Source organism: Salvia hispanica, chromosome 2 (genome assembly GCF_029641045.1).
Source record: "Salvia hispanica isolate PSC_SH4W2 chromosome 2, Shi_PSC_v1, whole genome shotgun sequence".
NCBI lineage: Eukaryota > Viridiplantae > Streptophyta > Magnoliopsida > Lamiales > Lamiaceae > Salvia > Salvia hispanica.
In genome coordinates this window covers 48,044,490-48,062,041 of record NC_142693.1, presented here as the reverse complement: position 1 = coordinate 48,062,041, position 17,552 = coordinate 48,044,490, and the positions used below count along the sequence as shown (strand labels likewise).

The following is a 17,552-nucleotide window of genomic DNA, read 5'->3' as shown; positions in this document are numbered from 1 at the left end:
TTTATAAACTATTATTCTTTCATTAATTGCGCCTTTAATTATGAAACCTCATCTTTTATTATGGTTTAGATACTTCTAAATGAAATATTATCTATTACAAAGATCAATCTATATAGTACATTTTACCAAAGAAATAAAGAGAAAATAGGGAATTCTTTGTGCGGAAAAAATAAATTTAAAAATTTATACTCCTTACCACTTCTATTTCTAATTTTGAAGCATAAAAAAATTTATTTTGAATTATAACTCACTTAAAATTCTAAAAATGTTTATTTCTGAGTGATTATTTAGGATTATACATTTTATTTTGCATTACACTCTTCATAAATGATAGACATATGAAGGTGTTTTAAAAATTTGATTTTTTTTCTACACATATAAGAATATACAATTACATATAGTGTCATTTTAGAAGTAAATCAAAGTACAACAAATGGTTTGAATTTTAATTAATATTTCCAAGTATAGAAGTGTTAAAAAATATAATAATACTCCTTAAAAGAACCCCGGTGATTTTTGGTGGTGGGAACCAATTTAATTAATTTGGAAGAAATTATAGTGGAAGTGGAACAAAAGGTTAAAAGAAATAAGGAAAAGAGACATAAGAAGGCGTATAGAAAATGGAAATTGTACATGAGCTTTATTAATTAAGACCGTATTGGGTGGCACAGCACCCTCTGCTGTGGATGAGGCACAACAGAGGATCCTTGAGGATCCTTGCCCATCAATGAAGACCTCTGTTTGGAAGAATACTTGACAGATTTATAGTTTGTACTACCATCACATTAAAAATGAATTTAATACATAAAAAGATGAGGAACGGTGCCGTTTTGGGTGGCACAGCACCCTCTGCTGTGGATGAGGCACAACAGAGGATCCTTGCCCGTCAATGAAGACCCCTGTTTGCAAGTTTATTATTCACGACTCAAACGTCCATCAGTTGTGACCACTGCACTGCTTTTTCTATCCCTGTCACAAAAAAAAAAGAGTATTTAAACATATTGTGAGTAGTAATTCTTGTGTCATTTTATTTAGAATATGGAATGGGTCATCAAAGTTGATAGACAATGACAAGTTAGGAATTTTTTGCTAGCACCCAATCAAAATTGTACTGGTACAAAAATTATGCAAAAAACTTTGAAGATTTTTTTTTCAACTCGTTTTTATTCAGAATAAAATGTAAAAATGACAAACCTCATTAATTGTGTGTGTGGGTTGGCCTAGTGATAGAGTTACATTTCAAAATTGAACTGGTGCCAGATTTTGCAAACACCTTTGAAGATTCAATATACTTCCTCCGTCCCACAAATTTTGTTACAGTTTGATCGGACACAGATTTTAAGAAATGTAATGGAAAGTGGGTTGAAAAAGTCCGTAGGGTGTGGATTCTACTTTTAAAGTATTAGTTTTATAATAAAATGTGAATGTGAATAAGTTAGTGGAATGTGGGGTTCTACTACCAAAAATGGTAAAAAGTGAAATGTGACAAGACGAACGGAAATGGAAAAATGTGAAAAAATTTCAGGGACGGACGGAGGGAGTATATATTTCCACGTATTACAATAAAAACACTACAAATATTTCAACAAATGTATAATAAAAACAGACTTTTGATACAAAACACAATGTGTGACACAATACTAAATTGCACAAAATCGAAAGAACACATAAATTCTCAAAGTAAAATATCATCTTCCTCCATTAATTGGCAAACCAATATGATCCCTGCTGATGCTATCATGTCTGAGCTCACACCTCCCATTCCATCATGATCATTTGGTAGCAAATACTCCATCTCCTCTATACTGTCCGCATTATTTCGTTCCCATGAGTGCTTTCCTCCGAGTATAAGTCCTTGAAGCTCCATTGCTACCTCTTTCAAATTAGGCCTATCTTCTCCCTTCACGTTCAAACACTCTTTCGCTAGCTTACAAACCACATATATTTGTTCCATATTTCCCAAACCTACACTTTTTTCATCAATTATTTTTACCAACAAATCTTGCTTGAGTACATAAAGGAAATAGTTGGATAAACTCTTCTACTGGGCCGGCCTATCAAAACTCAATGCTTTACGCCCCATGACTAGCTCCAGCTGAACAACTCCAAAGCTGTAAACATCGCTCTTTTCTGTCAACTGGTTTGTCTGCATGTACTCAGGATCAAGGTATCCGAAAGTCCCTTGCACCATTGTAGATAGTTGCGCGAGATCAACGGGAACCAACCTTGAAGCTCCGAAATCCGACACCTTTGCTGTGAAAGTATGATCTAAAAGGATGTTGTCCGGCTTGACATCCCTATGAATGATGGGAGTAGAAGCTGAAGAGTGAAGATACGAGAGGACCTCAGCAGTTTCTGTAGCGATCTTTAGACGCATGTATCAATCAAGAACACGCGCCTTAGCCTTATCGTGCAAGTGTGAAGAAAGAGTGCCATTGCCAATGAACTCGTAGGCTAAAAGCGGAACATCTGTTTCTAGGCAACATCCAAGAAGTATAACTACATTCCTATGGTTGATTTGAGACAGAATAACAACCTCATTGATGAACTGCTCGATTTGTGTGGGATCAACTCTTATAGACCTCTTGATTGCCACTGTTCTTCTATCTGCTAGCATACCTTTGTACACGGTGCCAAAGCCACCTCGGCCAATGATCATGCTGTTGTGAAAGTTGTTTGTCGCCTTCTGTAGCTCGGTGGAGTTGAAAATGGTGACCATTTCCGATGAGGCTTCTCTCATAGCGAGTTTCTCTTGCAGCATATGCCCACCGTTTTGGAGGAAGAATTTATGCTTGGTCTTTCCCTGCTATCTTCGCTTGAGTTCCAAGTAGAGTAGAATGATACAAAGTAGCAGAGCAATGATTCCTGTTAATTTGTTTGAAAAGCCAAAATTAAAAGATAAATTTGAAGAAACCAAATCTATACATATATAAAAGGCGAGTTTTGGCCGTAATTTGATATATTTGAAAGTTATGGGGTGAATTTAAATTATTATAAAATATGTAACTCTCATGAATATTTATTTAAATATTTTAATGCTTTGACTAATATTTAAATAGGATAATGAGCATTTAACAAATTTTGTAACCTCTATTCTCTTAATTTTATAATTTATGATGTTTTAATTTCATGATTTCTCATATTCTAATTTTATGCCTATAAAAAGCATAGAGTTGTAGATGAATTACACATTCATCATTCTCTCTCAAGCTCTCAACATTTTATACATTTAGAGTATTGCTCAAATTTTGGAACTCGATCAAGTTCATCGGTGCCAGCGGGTTTGAGAAGTTATACACGTTAGGAGGAAGACGTTTCATCTTTGGGGATAATACGTCAATTCGAAAGTACTAACTGTGATGTACTTTGTCGTGCGGAAAGAGGGTTTTTCTCAACTAGACTTATAGTTCGGTTTATTTTATAATTTTCGTTGTAATTTCCATTTCATTTTTTTTATTGCAATAGTTAGAGTACTGCGTGTATATGGTTCCAGAATTCTATGCTAATATTTTTTACAATTCTTAGAGATGGAAGAATTGTAACATCCTTAACTCAAACAAGCATAATGTTTATCTTCATATTTACACAATTTATTATTTTATATATTTATATTTCAACTTGTGCTGTAATTATATTATATGGTGTCTAAAAAATAATATTTTATGACTTATGATGAATTAATAAGTGGTGCATAATATGTATATTTGCAATGAGATAATTAAACCTTTCAAAATAGAGTTGATCAAACAATTAGTTGTTCAAATAAAATAAAATAGTTTACAACCAAATTTTGGTTTACTAATAATACTATTGTTGAAATTAGGATTTGGCACTTAATTGTTCCGGGATACAACTGATTTTCTATAGAGAATCTAATTATCTTATATATAGGTGATCAACTAAGTAAAATATATACTTATATTAAATATATTTTACAAAAAGAAAATTTGCAGCATTGAGAATTGTAAAGTAGCATAAAAAATAATATAGATTTTTCATATTCCAACCAGCCATGTTTAAAAGTACAATAAATAAAGATAAACGTTCCAACATTCAAAAGGCCTATCATTATTCAATAATATAATAGTGTTAATTCAACCAATGAATGTAATATTTTTTGTATAGTTTATCATTTGAATTTTTTTATGGTCATAGTTTTGACATTTTGAATATTATGAGTTATCGATTTATTATTTTGTTAAAAGTGTGATATACATTATTTTTAGTTGAGAAATATGAAGGATTGTTTTAAAAATATTTTTTAAATGTGTCTAACACTTGATATAGTCTCTTCATCGTTGTGCAAATAATTATGTCTGCCTTGATTCCATTTCAAATATGTTTAATTTTATGTCTTTAAGTGTAAAATGCATCGAGGAGCATATATTTATTGAATTTTTATTATATGTATATTTTTCTATTTTTAAATTTTATATAGTTATATTTTCATATTTTAATTAATCAAATAACAATTTAAAAATATGTGATAAAAAATATATTATGTCGTGCATCGCACGTGGGTTAACACTAGTTTGAATAATGATCAAGTTTTGATTTATTACCAATTAAGACATAGGCAATCATCAGACTCTCCTTTCGGCAGCCATCTCCTTCTTTTCCATTACCATTATGACCTTTGGGACAAGAACATGTGTAACTCCCAATTGTATTCTTGCAATACTCATTCTTGGTGCAATTATTTCGAATCTTGTCTGTGCATTCATCAATATCTGCAAACATCATCAGGCATGTAGTTCAAATAAGTAAATAGAAAGAGAGTAGCAAACACATTTGATTCTTTGAAGTCATACCTATACATCCACGAGTTAGGTAGGGATTTCCTTCTTATCCGTTCTTGCAGCGACATCGGTAGCCAGAGCCGTTTACGGGTTTGTAGCATTCCGATTCTGCACTGACGCAAGCATAGGCGGTGAGGTTTCTCTTGGCCTCCTCGCACGTGCCATTCCCGATGGCTCAATCAAGCACCGCAGGAAGTTTTGCAACGTTGGCCAAGTTTGTAAGATTGTCCTTAGAGAATGTGAAGGCTCTATCCTTAACAATAAATGCATAACTACAATTGCTAAAGTCCGAAACATTGGTATAATTGGAATAACTCCTGACATCAATTCGCACCTAAAAATGAAGTGGGACAATTAATTAATAAGGGACTGACCAAAATAAAAAATGAAAACGACAATTAATTATGAGATAAAGTTGGACCTGCCACACATCTTCAAGGAAGGTAGTCTGGCAACATCCGGCTCCGGCACACTCTCCTTCCTCGAGATCGTCAAGGGACATGGCGATGCAGCTTGTAGTGAATCTGCGGCCGACCCTGCGGCCCGACACATAGCCGTAGCTGTCGCACCCGACGATAGTGAACTTATTCGCAGTGTTATTCACCGTGAAATAGCGAGGAAGGCGTAGAGTGGGGTTGTTGTCGCTATATCGACTTTCTTGTTTATCGTAACAGTTTTTGGCTATGAAACGCACCACCGTGATCTGGCAGTCGAGGGATATGTCTATGATTTCGATGCTCGAGTTCAACCAGAATAGCTTCGGAGGATTGAAAGCTGTGTTGTTGCAGGTCACAAGGAACTGTTTGGCGTGGTAGCATTGGGCTGTGGTGCCGAAAGGAAAGGGGATTTGTACGTCGCCGCAAGTATGCTTGCAGTAGGACTGAAAACACTAGAGTTGATGAGAAGAAGGAGGTTAATATGAGATGAAGATAAAGATGATCATAGCTAAGATTATGCCTGTCACATGTATGATAGAGAGAATATTATACACATAGGGGGTGTTTGGTTTGCAAGATTGTATCCGAGATTAATTTTGTAGCATGTTTGGTTCATGAGATTCAACCCCTCAACTCAATCCTAGATGGATAATCATGGGATAATTAGTCATAGCTAACCCCCTATGACTAAAATAATCTCTCGACTCAATCCAAAATTATATCTTGATATTATTTTATCTTGAAAACCGAACACCACCGTAACATCCCGAATTTCCGAACCCTAATTTTAGAGCCCTAGAATTTATTATTGATGACGTGGGAGATGTGAATTATTTGATAAATGAATTTAATGCATGAGTTTCTTTGACCAGGAAGTTTGAAAAGTCAAAATTGTTGACTATGTGATGTGGCATGTGATTTATTAAATTATGAGGCAAATTAATTGTTTAAGGGTGAGTGAGAATATTAGAGAAAATTTCCATAAATACTAGCCATTATCGACCCCCTTGCTTTTTGAAGAAGAAATTCTATTTTTCCGAATTTAATTTAATTCTTGGGATATTTATCCAAATTAAATCCAAGACCCAATTATTCCTTATTTTAAAGAGGGAAAAATCGGCCCCCCTTATTTCTTGGTGATTTTAGAAAATCACCTATTTTGGGAAGGAAAGAATTATTTTATTTTTAGTTGATCCCTTATTTGATTTCCTTCCATACCTAGAATTAAAATATTCTACCAAATCTTTCCATACCTCAAGAGATCTTGCCATATCTTATTTTAGTTAATATTCAAAATCCATGCCTTATTTAAAAAGGGCACTACACGCCTATTTCAATCCCAAGTTGGGAGAGTTCTTATTTTTATTTTGCTCCGTGATATTTTATTCTACTCCGTAAAATATACCAAAACAAAATCTTGGCTAATTAAAAAGCCTAATTTTCGAAACCTACATGCCTTGGAACCCTAGATCTTATTTTTATTTCTTCTTCCCTACTCCACAATATTTTATTGTGTAGAATCAAATCTTACCAAATATTCTATTTATTTACCTAAAGATTTTATTGAGCACTATAAATAAGAGAACCCCTAACCCTAGCCCCATAATTTTCGCCCCCCACCCATACTACACGCCCCCTCTCTCTTCTCCACACTTTCTCAATTTTCTTCTACTTTTCTTCAATAATCCTTCAACCTTTGAGAAGAATTGAAGTTTGATCCAAGAATTTTGAAGAACCAAGTCTAATACTTAATTCCTACCTTTCGTTTTTCTCATAAGGTGAAACCTCAGTTGCGAAGTCGGATAACAAGGGAAAGAACTTACTTGAAATCTAAGCAGTCGAGGTGGGCTTTACTCTTAAACTCTTTTATGTGCAAATATATGAATGTGGAGAAATAAGGGTGGTTTAACTGTTATGCCATGCCTATGTCTGTTTTGTTGTGATATTGTGCGCCTGATGCACAGTTTGAGAGTTCGCTCCATTGGGCTATAGGGCTATGGATATGTTAAACGAATTCGGGTCTGAGTATGGGCTGCAAACCCTACCAGGCTGTGTACACGAGGGGATTGGGAGCCGTCCTTGCTAGTCGGCCGGTCTCGTGGGCGAAAAGTGTGGCCACACTTTCGTTGCACCATGGAAAGATTGTGATTGTGGAATTTGATGAGAAAAGTGGGGAGTTATTTGACTGGCCAGTCTATGGAAAATATATTTTGTGATACTCGTGATATTCTCTTATAACTGCTTAAAACTCGAGTTCACTTGGTAAGGGTGACATAACTTATAAAACGTTTTGGCGATGAGCTCACTGAGTATTTCAAAATACTCAGCCCTGCATGTGTTTTCCTTATGTGCAGGTTGAAAGATGACGAGCGGTGGAGGGTGTTGAGCATGATAATTAATTAATATGGTTGTTTTGAACTTCAAGCGTAGTTGTGTCTTCATACATAGCTGCTCTTTCTCTTGGTCGCTTTCCGCTGAGTTTTTGATACGCTTATATTTATTTTGGATATTTTGCACTCTCCTTTCGGTTTAGAGGCCATAGACTATCTTGTGGTTTTTATTTTGGAAACTATGTCATACTCTTGAGATTGTTGATCGTAATTTATGATACCTTCCTTTTTCTTATTTAAGCTTCTAGGTTAAATTGTCGTTTTAAATGCTCTGATAGTTTCTTTAAATCTTTGGTCAAAACTCTTCAAATGTAACCCTAGCCTATGTTGAAATTCTTTAAGTCCGTTTTGGTAGCAGTCGCCGCATTTATTGTACCCTAGGAAAGCGGGCTGTTACAACCACCATAGAGTTTAAGCCAAGTCAATGGATGTCCAAGTCTTTAATAATTCAAATAGAGTTTAAGCCAAGTCAATGGATGTCCAAGTCTTTAATAATTCAAATATTTGTTTTTCCAACTTAATGTCGACATCCATTCTGCTACCACTTATACTCTTTCTATTTTAAATATTTAAACCTTAGTTTCTATTCATCAAAGTTGGAATAAAATAAACAAACATTGTTGCTGTAGTAGTTCAGCACCTCATTCCTTAAACAACATAAGGTTAAGGGTTCAATTTTTGTCTATATGAATGAATTAAAAAAAAAGGATGAAATAGATAGTCACAACTATTTCTTTTTCCAGTAAAAAGCAACACATCTTCTTTCTGTTTTATTCTCTCATACAGTATGTATCATTCTATGTTCTATATATTTGTTTTCTTATTGCAGATTGTGGACCATATATAATTTATGGAAAAAATACTCGAAAATAAGTAATTATCTGATTGTTCAGTTTAATCACAAATTCAAATAGCTACGAATTCACTAGGCCAACTTGTGAACTTGGCAAGATCCAATTAACTTAATATATAAATGTTTACTTGTTACCATACTTTATTAATTATCTGTATATGACCTGATTAATAAAATACTAGAATTATTACTAAGTGGTGAAGTTTAGAGTCTGTAGACTTTAGCATTATTGTAGGTCCCGTGAACTAGAGTAATTGTGATGGAACTGATTAAACAAATATATTTCAAACCTGAGTAATTGTGATGGATTTGATTAAACAAATATTTCAAAACTGATTAACTATGATAAAACTGATTAAACAGATATTTCAAAAACTGATTAATTGTGACAGAATTCTTCAAAACCTTTGAAGATTCATCTCGTTTTTATTCGGAAATAAATGTAAATATGACAAATCTTGACCAAGCTAAAATAAAGTCTCCACATTTGCTTGGAAACAAGAACATTTGTTAATAGATGACATCAATTATGCCTGTGAATTGATCTAATGGTGGAGTAGAGAGAAAATATACACATAAAGTTTGAGTCAAGTCCATGGATGTCCAAGTCTTCAATAGTTCAAATGTTTGTTTTCCAACTTAATGTCGACATCCATTCTTGTACCACTTTTACTCTTTCTATTTTAAACACCTCAACAAATTAGCATGTTCACTTATTATCACAATTATGAGAGCTAGAACTAACAGAAACAACCATATATAACAAATTCGAAAAAACATTTTGATACAAAATTACACAATATATATTCTTACCAGACTCAACATGAATATCTATACACATATATATATGCTCAAATTAAAATATCATCTTCCTCCATTGGTTGGCAAAACAATATGATCCCTGCATATACTATCATATCCCACACCACCTGTTCCGTCATGATCGTTCGGAATCAAAGACTTCATCTCTTCTTCATCATCTACATTTGTTGCCCACAAGTGCTTCCCTCTTAGTATTAGCCCTTCGAGCTCCATTGCCACCTCCTTCATACTAGGCCATACTAGGCCTATCTTCTCCCTTCACGTTCAAGCACTCTTTCGCTATCTTACAAACCGCATTTATTTGCTCTATATTTGCCAAACCTACAATTTTTTCATCAATAATTTTAACCAACAAATCATGCTTGAGTACATAAAGAAAATAGTTAGATAAACTCTTCTCCTCTATCGGCCTATCAAAACTCAATGCTTTACGCCCCGTGACTAGCTCCAGCAAGAAAACTCCAAAGCTGTAAACATTGCTCTTTTCTGTCAACTGGTTTGTCAGCATGTACTCGGGATCCAGGTATCCCAAAGTTCCAAGCACCACAGTGGATACCTGCGCAAGATCAATTGGACCCAGCTTTGATGCCCCAAAATCCGACACCTTCACGGTCAAAGTATGGTCTAAGAGGATGTTGTCCGACTTGACATTCCTATGTATGATCAGAGTAGAAGCTGAAGAGTGCAGATACGAGAGCACCCCTGCAGTTTCTAAAGCAATCATCAGACGCGTGCTCCAATCAAGAGCACGCGCCTTAGCCTCATTGTGCAGGTGGGAAGAAAGGGTGTCGTTGCTAATGAACTCGTAGACTAAAAGTGGGACGTCTTTTTCTAGGCAACAGCCAAGAAGCCTGACAACATTCCTGTGGTTGATCTGAGACAGAACAACAACCTCGTTAATGAACTGCTCGATTTGTGTGGGATCGACTCTTATAGACCTCTTGATGGAAACTGTTCTTGCATCTGCTATAACGCCTTTGTACACGGTGCCAAAGCCGCCTCTGCCAATGATTATGCTATTGTGGAAGCTATTGGTGGCCTTTTCTAGCAAGAATGAGGTGAAAATGGTGACCATATCTGGTGAGGCTTCTCTTGTAGCGAGTTTCTCTTGCATTATATAGCCGCCGTTTTGGAGGAAGAATTTCTGCTTCATCTTATTATGTGTACTTCTCTTGAGGTCCAAGTAGAGGAGGATGATGCCAAGTAGTAGACAAATGACCCCAACGACGACTCTTGTTTGTTAATTTTAAGAAGCCAAAATTAGGAATATGATTGGAAAATAGAACTTATAAAATTAAGAGTATTTACCAATCAAGACATAAGTAATCTTGATATCTTTGGGCGGCTTCTCTTTGCAACCATCTTCACCCATTCCATCACCTTCATAATTCTCGGGAAAAGTACATGTGCAATTGCCTATTGTATTGGTGCAAGATGCTCTCTTGTTGAAATCGTGTAAAGTTTGATTTGAACATTCATCAATATCTACAAACAAACAGTCGCACTAGTTCCACATATATAAAGTAATTTATTTGTTTGAAAAGGTCAAGTATATATACCTATACATCCTTGAGATAGATAAGGGTTTCCTAGAAATCCATCCTTGCAACGACAACGGTAGCCATAGCCGTTTTTGGGTTCGTAGCAGGTGGAGTTTGCACTGGCGCAAGCATAGCTGATGGCTTTGTCGCATGTCTCGTTCCGGACAACCCAATCATCCTGTTAGTATGCCTTGAATTTGTATAGGATTAGGTTTCTTAATTGGGATAGGATTATGTTTCCTAGGCCCAGTTTGTCTAATGTGTGCCTATATATATGGGACTAGAGCACATAATTCTGCAATCTGTATCTGAAAACCGCAGTCATAATACAATTTATTCTCCGTTCTTGCCTGTGGACGTAGTGAACCATGTAAATTCTGTGTCTATTTACGTTCTTTTGTTTCTCGATTCACAATTGCCCTATTTGTCAAAACAAACTGGTATCTAGAGCCTTGGTTTTCGAACTAGGGTTTTGAATTCCGCTGCGAGGGTTTTGTCTGGTAAATCGAGATGTCTGCTCTGAACGTGAAGGTTGACAAATTCACCAGGAGAAATAGTTTTGGTTTATGACATATCAAGATGCGATCTCTGCTGAAGCAGCAGGGTTTGTGGGAGCCGCTCAAAACAAAGAAGGCTACAGAGGATGATAAGGAGTGGACAACCTTAGATGAAAAGGCCCACTCGACCATCATGTTGAGCCTGTCTGACGATGTTATCATCGAAGTTACGGATCAGGAGTTGGCTGCTGCTCTTTGGGCGAAGTTGGAGAGTCTATACATTGACGAAGTCTCTAACCAACAAGTTGTTCTTGAAGCAACGTTTGTTTCGGTTACACATGCAGGAAGGTATGCCCCTTTGGGATCATCTGGAAAAATTTGAATAAAATTTTGCTAGATTTGCGTAATGTTGATGTTAAAGTTGAATATGAGGATGTTGCTTTAATTTTGCTTGTGTCTCTGCCTGAATCTTACGAAAATTTTGTTTGAGTCTTTTATGACTGGCAAGGAAACTCTTTCGTTGGAGGATGTTCGATCTGCTCTCCACATCAAAGAAGATCGTCAACAGGCAACGAGTTCAGTCACAGAAGGACAGAAGAAATTCGGACAGAAGAAGCAGAAAGGTTCAAAAGGTCCTAGATGACATCTGCAGATATTGTAAAGAACCAAGGCATTGAAAGACTGATTGTCCAAGGATAAAGAAGAAATTGGGAAAGAAGGAAGATGCTAACGGTTCTGCGACTGTGGCAGAAGCTGATACAAATTCAGAAGAAGAATTGACCTTGGTTGCGGATGAACAGCCACAGTGTAATGATGAGTGGATTTTGGATTCTGGAGCGTCATATCATCTCTGTCCTCACAGGGAGTATTTCAACACTTATGAGCAGATAGATGGAGGCAATGTTACCATGGCCAACAGTGTTGTCTGCAAGGTGGTTGACATCGGCTCAATGGGGATTAGGACTTATGATGTGGTCTTCTGCACCTTGAACGATGTTAGGCATGTTCCACAGATGACGAAGAATCTGATATCCCTGAGTACATTTGATATAAGGGGTTCAGTTTCAAAGGTGAAGGTGGAGTAATTCGTATTTTGAAATGTTCGAAGGTGGTTCTGACAACTTTGAAATGGGGTACCTTGTATATTCTGAGAGGTTCCATTGTGGCAAATTCTGCTAATATTGCATCATCTGAGGTTGCAACCAATGATATGACCAAGCTGTGGCATATGAGGCTCGGTCATATGGGAGAACGTGGCATGAGAATCATGTCAAATCGTGATTTTCTTTCGGGCCATAAGGTGCAAAAACTTGATTTCTGCGAATACTGTGTGTTGGGGAAGCTTCATCGCAACAAGTTTCCAAAGAAGGGTGTTCATCGAACGAAGGGGACACTTGAATACATTCATATGGATTGTTGGGGTCCCTCACGTGTTGAGTCTATTGGAGGACACAAGTATTTTGTGTCGATGATTGATGACTACTCGAGAATGACTTGGGTGTTTATGATGAAACATAAAGGTGAGGCATTCAAGAAGTTCAAAAAGTGGAAGACTCTAATTGAAAACCAGACTAGGAAGAAGATCAAGTGATTGAGAACAGATAACGGTCTGGAATTTTATTCGTTCGAGTTCGATGAGTTCTATAGGAGTGAAGGGATCGTTCGCCATCACACCATTAGACATACACCACAACAGAATGGTGTGGCAGAACGCATGAATCAGACGTTTTTGGAGAGAGCAAGATGCATGCTCTTCCAAGCCGGTTTGACTAGGAAGTTTTGGGCAGAGGCAGTAAACACGGCTTGTTATCTGATCAACCGTGCACCTCACACTGGCATTGACTGCAAGACACCATACGAGGTATGGTCTGATTTACCTGCAGATTACGCTATGTTAAGAGTTTTTGGGAGTACTATTTACTATAATGTGAGTGAAGGTAAATTGGAGCCAAGAGATAAGAAGGGAGTATTTGTTGGTTATGGAGATGGAGTTAAGGGGTACAGAATTTGGTCATCTTCAGAGGGTAGAATTATTCTCAGTCGGAATGTGGTGTTTGATGAAAATTCTATGTTTAACTCTACTGTGAAGTCTATTGCTACAGAGGATTTGGATGGTGCTGATGAACAGGTGGAGCTGCAAGTCACTCACGATGTGAGTGAATCACAACTCCAAGGTGGAGAAGATCAACACACTACTGTTGAAGCCGTTGATACTTCTAGTTTTGATGTTCATCCACAAGCTCGTCAGAGAAGTATCGCTATTGACAGAGGCAGGAGGACAGATGTGAAGCCTCCGTTGGGGTATGGTTTTGAGGATATGATGGCATACGCACTGCAGGTTGCCAATGAGGTCGAAGATGAGCCTTCGGCAGATGAACCACCTACCTACAAGGAAGCTGTTTCGGGCAGTGAGCGTGCCAAGTGGATCGCTGCAATGGAAGAAGAGATAGAATCACTTTTGAAGAACCTGACTTGGGAATTGGTTCCACGGCCTAAGGGGAGAAAGATTGTCACTTGCAAATGGATTTTCAAGAAGAATGAAGGCATTGCACCAAATGAGGGAATTAGATACAAGGCTCATCTAGTTGCAAGAGGGTTCACGCAGAAGGAGGGGGTTGACTATAATGAGATATTCTCACCAGTGGTCAGACACACTTCCATCAGAGTGTTACTTGCGATACTTGCACATTATGATTTGGAGCTTTAGCAACTAGATGTGAAGACGGCTTTCCTACACGGATTGCTTGAGGAGGATATCTACATGACTCAGCTAGAAGGATTTGTGGTTTTGGGCAAGGAGGATTATGTGTTCATGTTGAAGAAATCCTTGTATGGACTAAAGCACTCTCCGAGGAAGTGGTATAAGAGGTTTGACAGCTACATGATCAAGCTGGGATTCAGCAGGAGTCTGTATGATTGTTGTGTCTATCACAACAAAACTGATGATGGTTCTATGGTCTATCTTGTTCTATATGTGGATGATATGCTCATAGTTGCGAAGTCGAAGTCTAAAGTACAGAAGTTGAAAGCCCAGCTTAGTGCTGAGTTTGATATGAAGGATTTGGGTGTTGCGAAGAAAATTCTGGGCATGGAGATTTCTAGAGATAGAGAAAAGAAAAAAGCTTTCTCTGTCAAAGAAGGAAGATTTTGTCAAGATTTGGCATGTTTGCATCTAAGGCTATTGATACTCCAAGTGCCACAAACATTCATTTGTAATCTGATCTTGCACCGAAATCCAAAGTTGAGGAGGAGTACATGTCTCGAGTCCCGTACTCTAATGCAGTAGGAAGTTTGATGTACACCATGGTCTGTACTAGGCCGATATAGCGCATGTTGCCAGCGTTGTTAGCAGGTTCATGGGAAATCCTGGAAAGGTTAAGTTCCTTTTGGGCCCATATAGGGATCTATGGAAGGTTTTGGATATGGGCTCCCCAAATTAGCTTTTTACTAATTAAATTGAACCCACAATTTAATACAAGCTTATATTGGAATATTACGAGAAACCACTACAGAAGTAATATTGAACTCTCCCCATCCAAATCCGAAATTACAAGTAATCCGGGTTTCCACTTTGTTTATTATTTATTTCCCGCGCTTAAGATATAAATGTCCATTAATTAATTAATGTCTGCTATGGACTTAATTAATTAACATTTTATTAACTCCAAGAGTGGACTTAGCAAGAAACATTCATTTATTATTCATAGAGTAATAAAACTCCAACTGACCAGTTTTCCGAATAATAAAACCTTGTTCGAGCTCCTCTTGAGGACATTATCAAACGAGACTCACCTCGTGCACGATTCAACATAATAGCAATCCTAGCACCGCTAGATATTAATCACCACTACCCAATATATCAGGATTATTGGGTTGCGAAAAACCCACACCATTTGATAAGTCAAAATAGTGCATAATCTATACCGTATGCTCAATACTAACATATATAGATTAAGAAATAATATTTTATCAAGACCTAGTCTTTCAGTAGATAGCATAAAGACACGTCTTGTTGTTAGATCCGTTCAGTGTTATACCACACCAATGTCATCTTATTTCAGTAAGGCTTAGAAATATGTGGACTGACATTGCAACCTTTCACGATAGGTAGCCAAAGCCTATCTAGGGTGTGAAATTCTTCTTTTTCTTTGCAAAGCATTGCATTGATCTGACCGTGTTACCTTAAAGTGGACGATGCCCACAACCGGTCTACTAAGCAAAAGACTTAGACTTTGTTTGCTTCTTATACATTTATATGTTTATAAAACATCTTATAAATGCACAAACAAACACAATGTAATAATATACTGATTCTATTCGTGTGAAACTACTCGAATAATACTGAATCGGGTTAAAAGTGGATTGTAGAGTTTTACGTATACAAGTAAGATTCTATTCGAGCGAAACTTGCTCGAAACATGCTTTTCATTATACCAAGCCTAACAGCAAGGGCTAGTTGGTGATCTTGGTTTACATCAAGATCAAGCCGTTGTGTTCTGTGACAGTCAGAGCGCTATTTGTTTAGCCAATGATCAAGTCCATCATGTGAGTACTAAGCATATTGATGTGAGGTATCATTTTCTAAGAGATGAGAAGAGAATTGAGATGAAGAAAGTAGGTACTGCTGATAATCTAGCTGATATGTTCACCAAGTTAGTCCCGCGGAGCATGTTCCAACATTGTTTGGACTTGCTTAATGTCACGAGCTGTTAGTTGCCCTTGGAGGGAAAATCTGAGGCAAGAATGAAGAAGTTTGTTCGTCTGGTGTTATGATGATACATCTGCAAGGGAGAATTCAAGTCAAGGTGGAGATTTGTTAGTATGCCTTGAATTTGCATAGGATTAGGTTTCTTAATTGAGATAGGATTATGTTTTCTAGGCTCGGTCTGTCTAATGTGTGCCTATATATATGGGAATAGAGCACATAATTCTGCAATCTGTATCTGAAAACTGTAGTCATAATACAATTTGTTCTCCGTTCTTGCTCGTGGACGTAGCCAACACAACGTTAGTGAACCACGTAAATTTTGTGTCTATTTATATTTTTTTGTTTCTTGATTCACAATTGCCCTATTTGTCACAACACAGCCACCACAGGAAGGCTTTTAACACGTGACAAGTTTGTAAGATTATCCTTTGAAAACTTGAAGGCAGATTGATACGATCATGGAAGCCGTGCGTCAAGGATTTCAACTACAGTTGGATTCAACTGGAAATCGTCCTATTGAGATGACATCCGAAAGCTATGAAACTACAACCATTATCTTCGTCTTGGAAACAGCTTAGCGTGGGTATCTTGCACATCCCAATCGGAGTCTGAATGAGGGAGTTATGGCGGTTTTACGGAAGTCGCGCAGAGAAGGCCGGGAGCTTCGGGAAAAACGCCCGACCGGGCGTTTCGCTTGTGAAAATCGCCCGGGGACAGGGAAAACACCCGGGCCGGGCATTTTGGCATGTGAAAAACGCCCGACCGGGCGATTATGCCGATTTTTTAGATTTTGTGGGCCAACTTTCTATTTTTGGACCCATAGTATAAATACCTCTTGATGTCATTTCTTTTCTTAAGGTTTTTGCTGAATTATATGCTTGAGAGATTTGTTTCTCTTGAAGAGGGTTTCCTATCCAATTCCTAGATTTAGGTTGCTTGGTTCATCAATTCTTAGTGAAGTATGGATCAAGTAGAGGTATGCTTCAAGGTTTGTGGTTTCCTTGAAGATCTAGCCATGGATGCATGTTAGTATGTTGTAAGTGTCTTAGCTTGCCTCATCAATGACTATGTATCACAATTTCCACTCTATCCAATGTTACTTCTTGTTTTGATCATCTTAGTTTCCTTAATTCTTGTTGGGTTGCCATTATTGATACAATAGAAAATCTACTTCACAAAAAAATATTAGATCAATCACCTACAAATTGGGTAAATCCTTGGGAAATGGATCACAAAATACATGGATCCACATCATTTGGTATCTAGAGCCTAGTACCCACTAGGTGTTTGATCTATTGTTGCTTTGGGTTAGGTTATTTTCCTTTTTGTCTTTTGTTTTTGCTCTGTTTTGTTGGGATGATCAGATTGATCAATTGTGCTTAGATTAATCTGAAATTTGGTGTGTATGATCTATGTTATGTGACCTACGGACCTGCAAAATATCATCAAAAAATTCCTTCGTTTGCCTAGTTAACCGTGGAGATTAACATCATTGCCCTGTTTTG

General features: G+C 37.1%; 2 pseudogenes across 1 annotated transcript; both read right to left on the bottom strand.

Annotated features, from left to right (window-relative positions):
• Positions 1-1,555: 1,555 nt before the first annotated feature.
• LOC125196643 (putative wall-associated receptor kinase-like 16) lies at positions 1,556-9,304 on the bottom strand (annotated as a pseudogene). Its single transcript, XR_016135583.1, has 5 exons — positions 9,293-9,304; positions 5,221-5,688; positions 4,812-5,133; positions 4,554-4,730; positions 1,556-2,868 (listed from the first exon to the last, which is right to left on the bottom strand). The product of XR_016135583.1 is annotated as a putative wall-associated receptor kinase-like 16 (transcript).
• On the bottom strand, positions 9,221-16,497 carry LOC125196632 (wall-associated receptor kinase 5-like; annotated as a pseudogene).
• Positions 16,498-17,552: the final 1,055 nt, after the last annotated feature.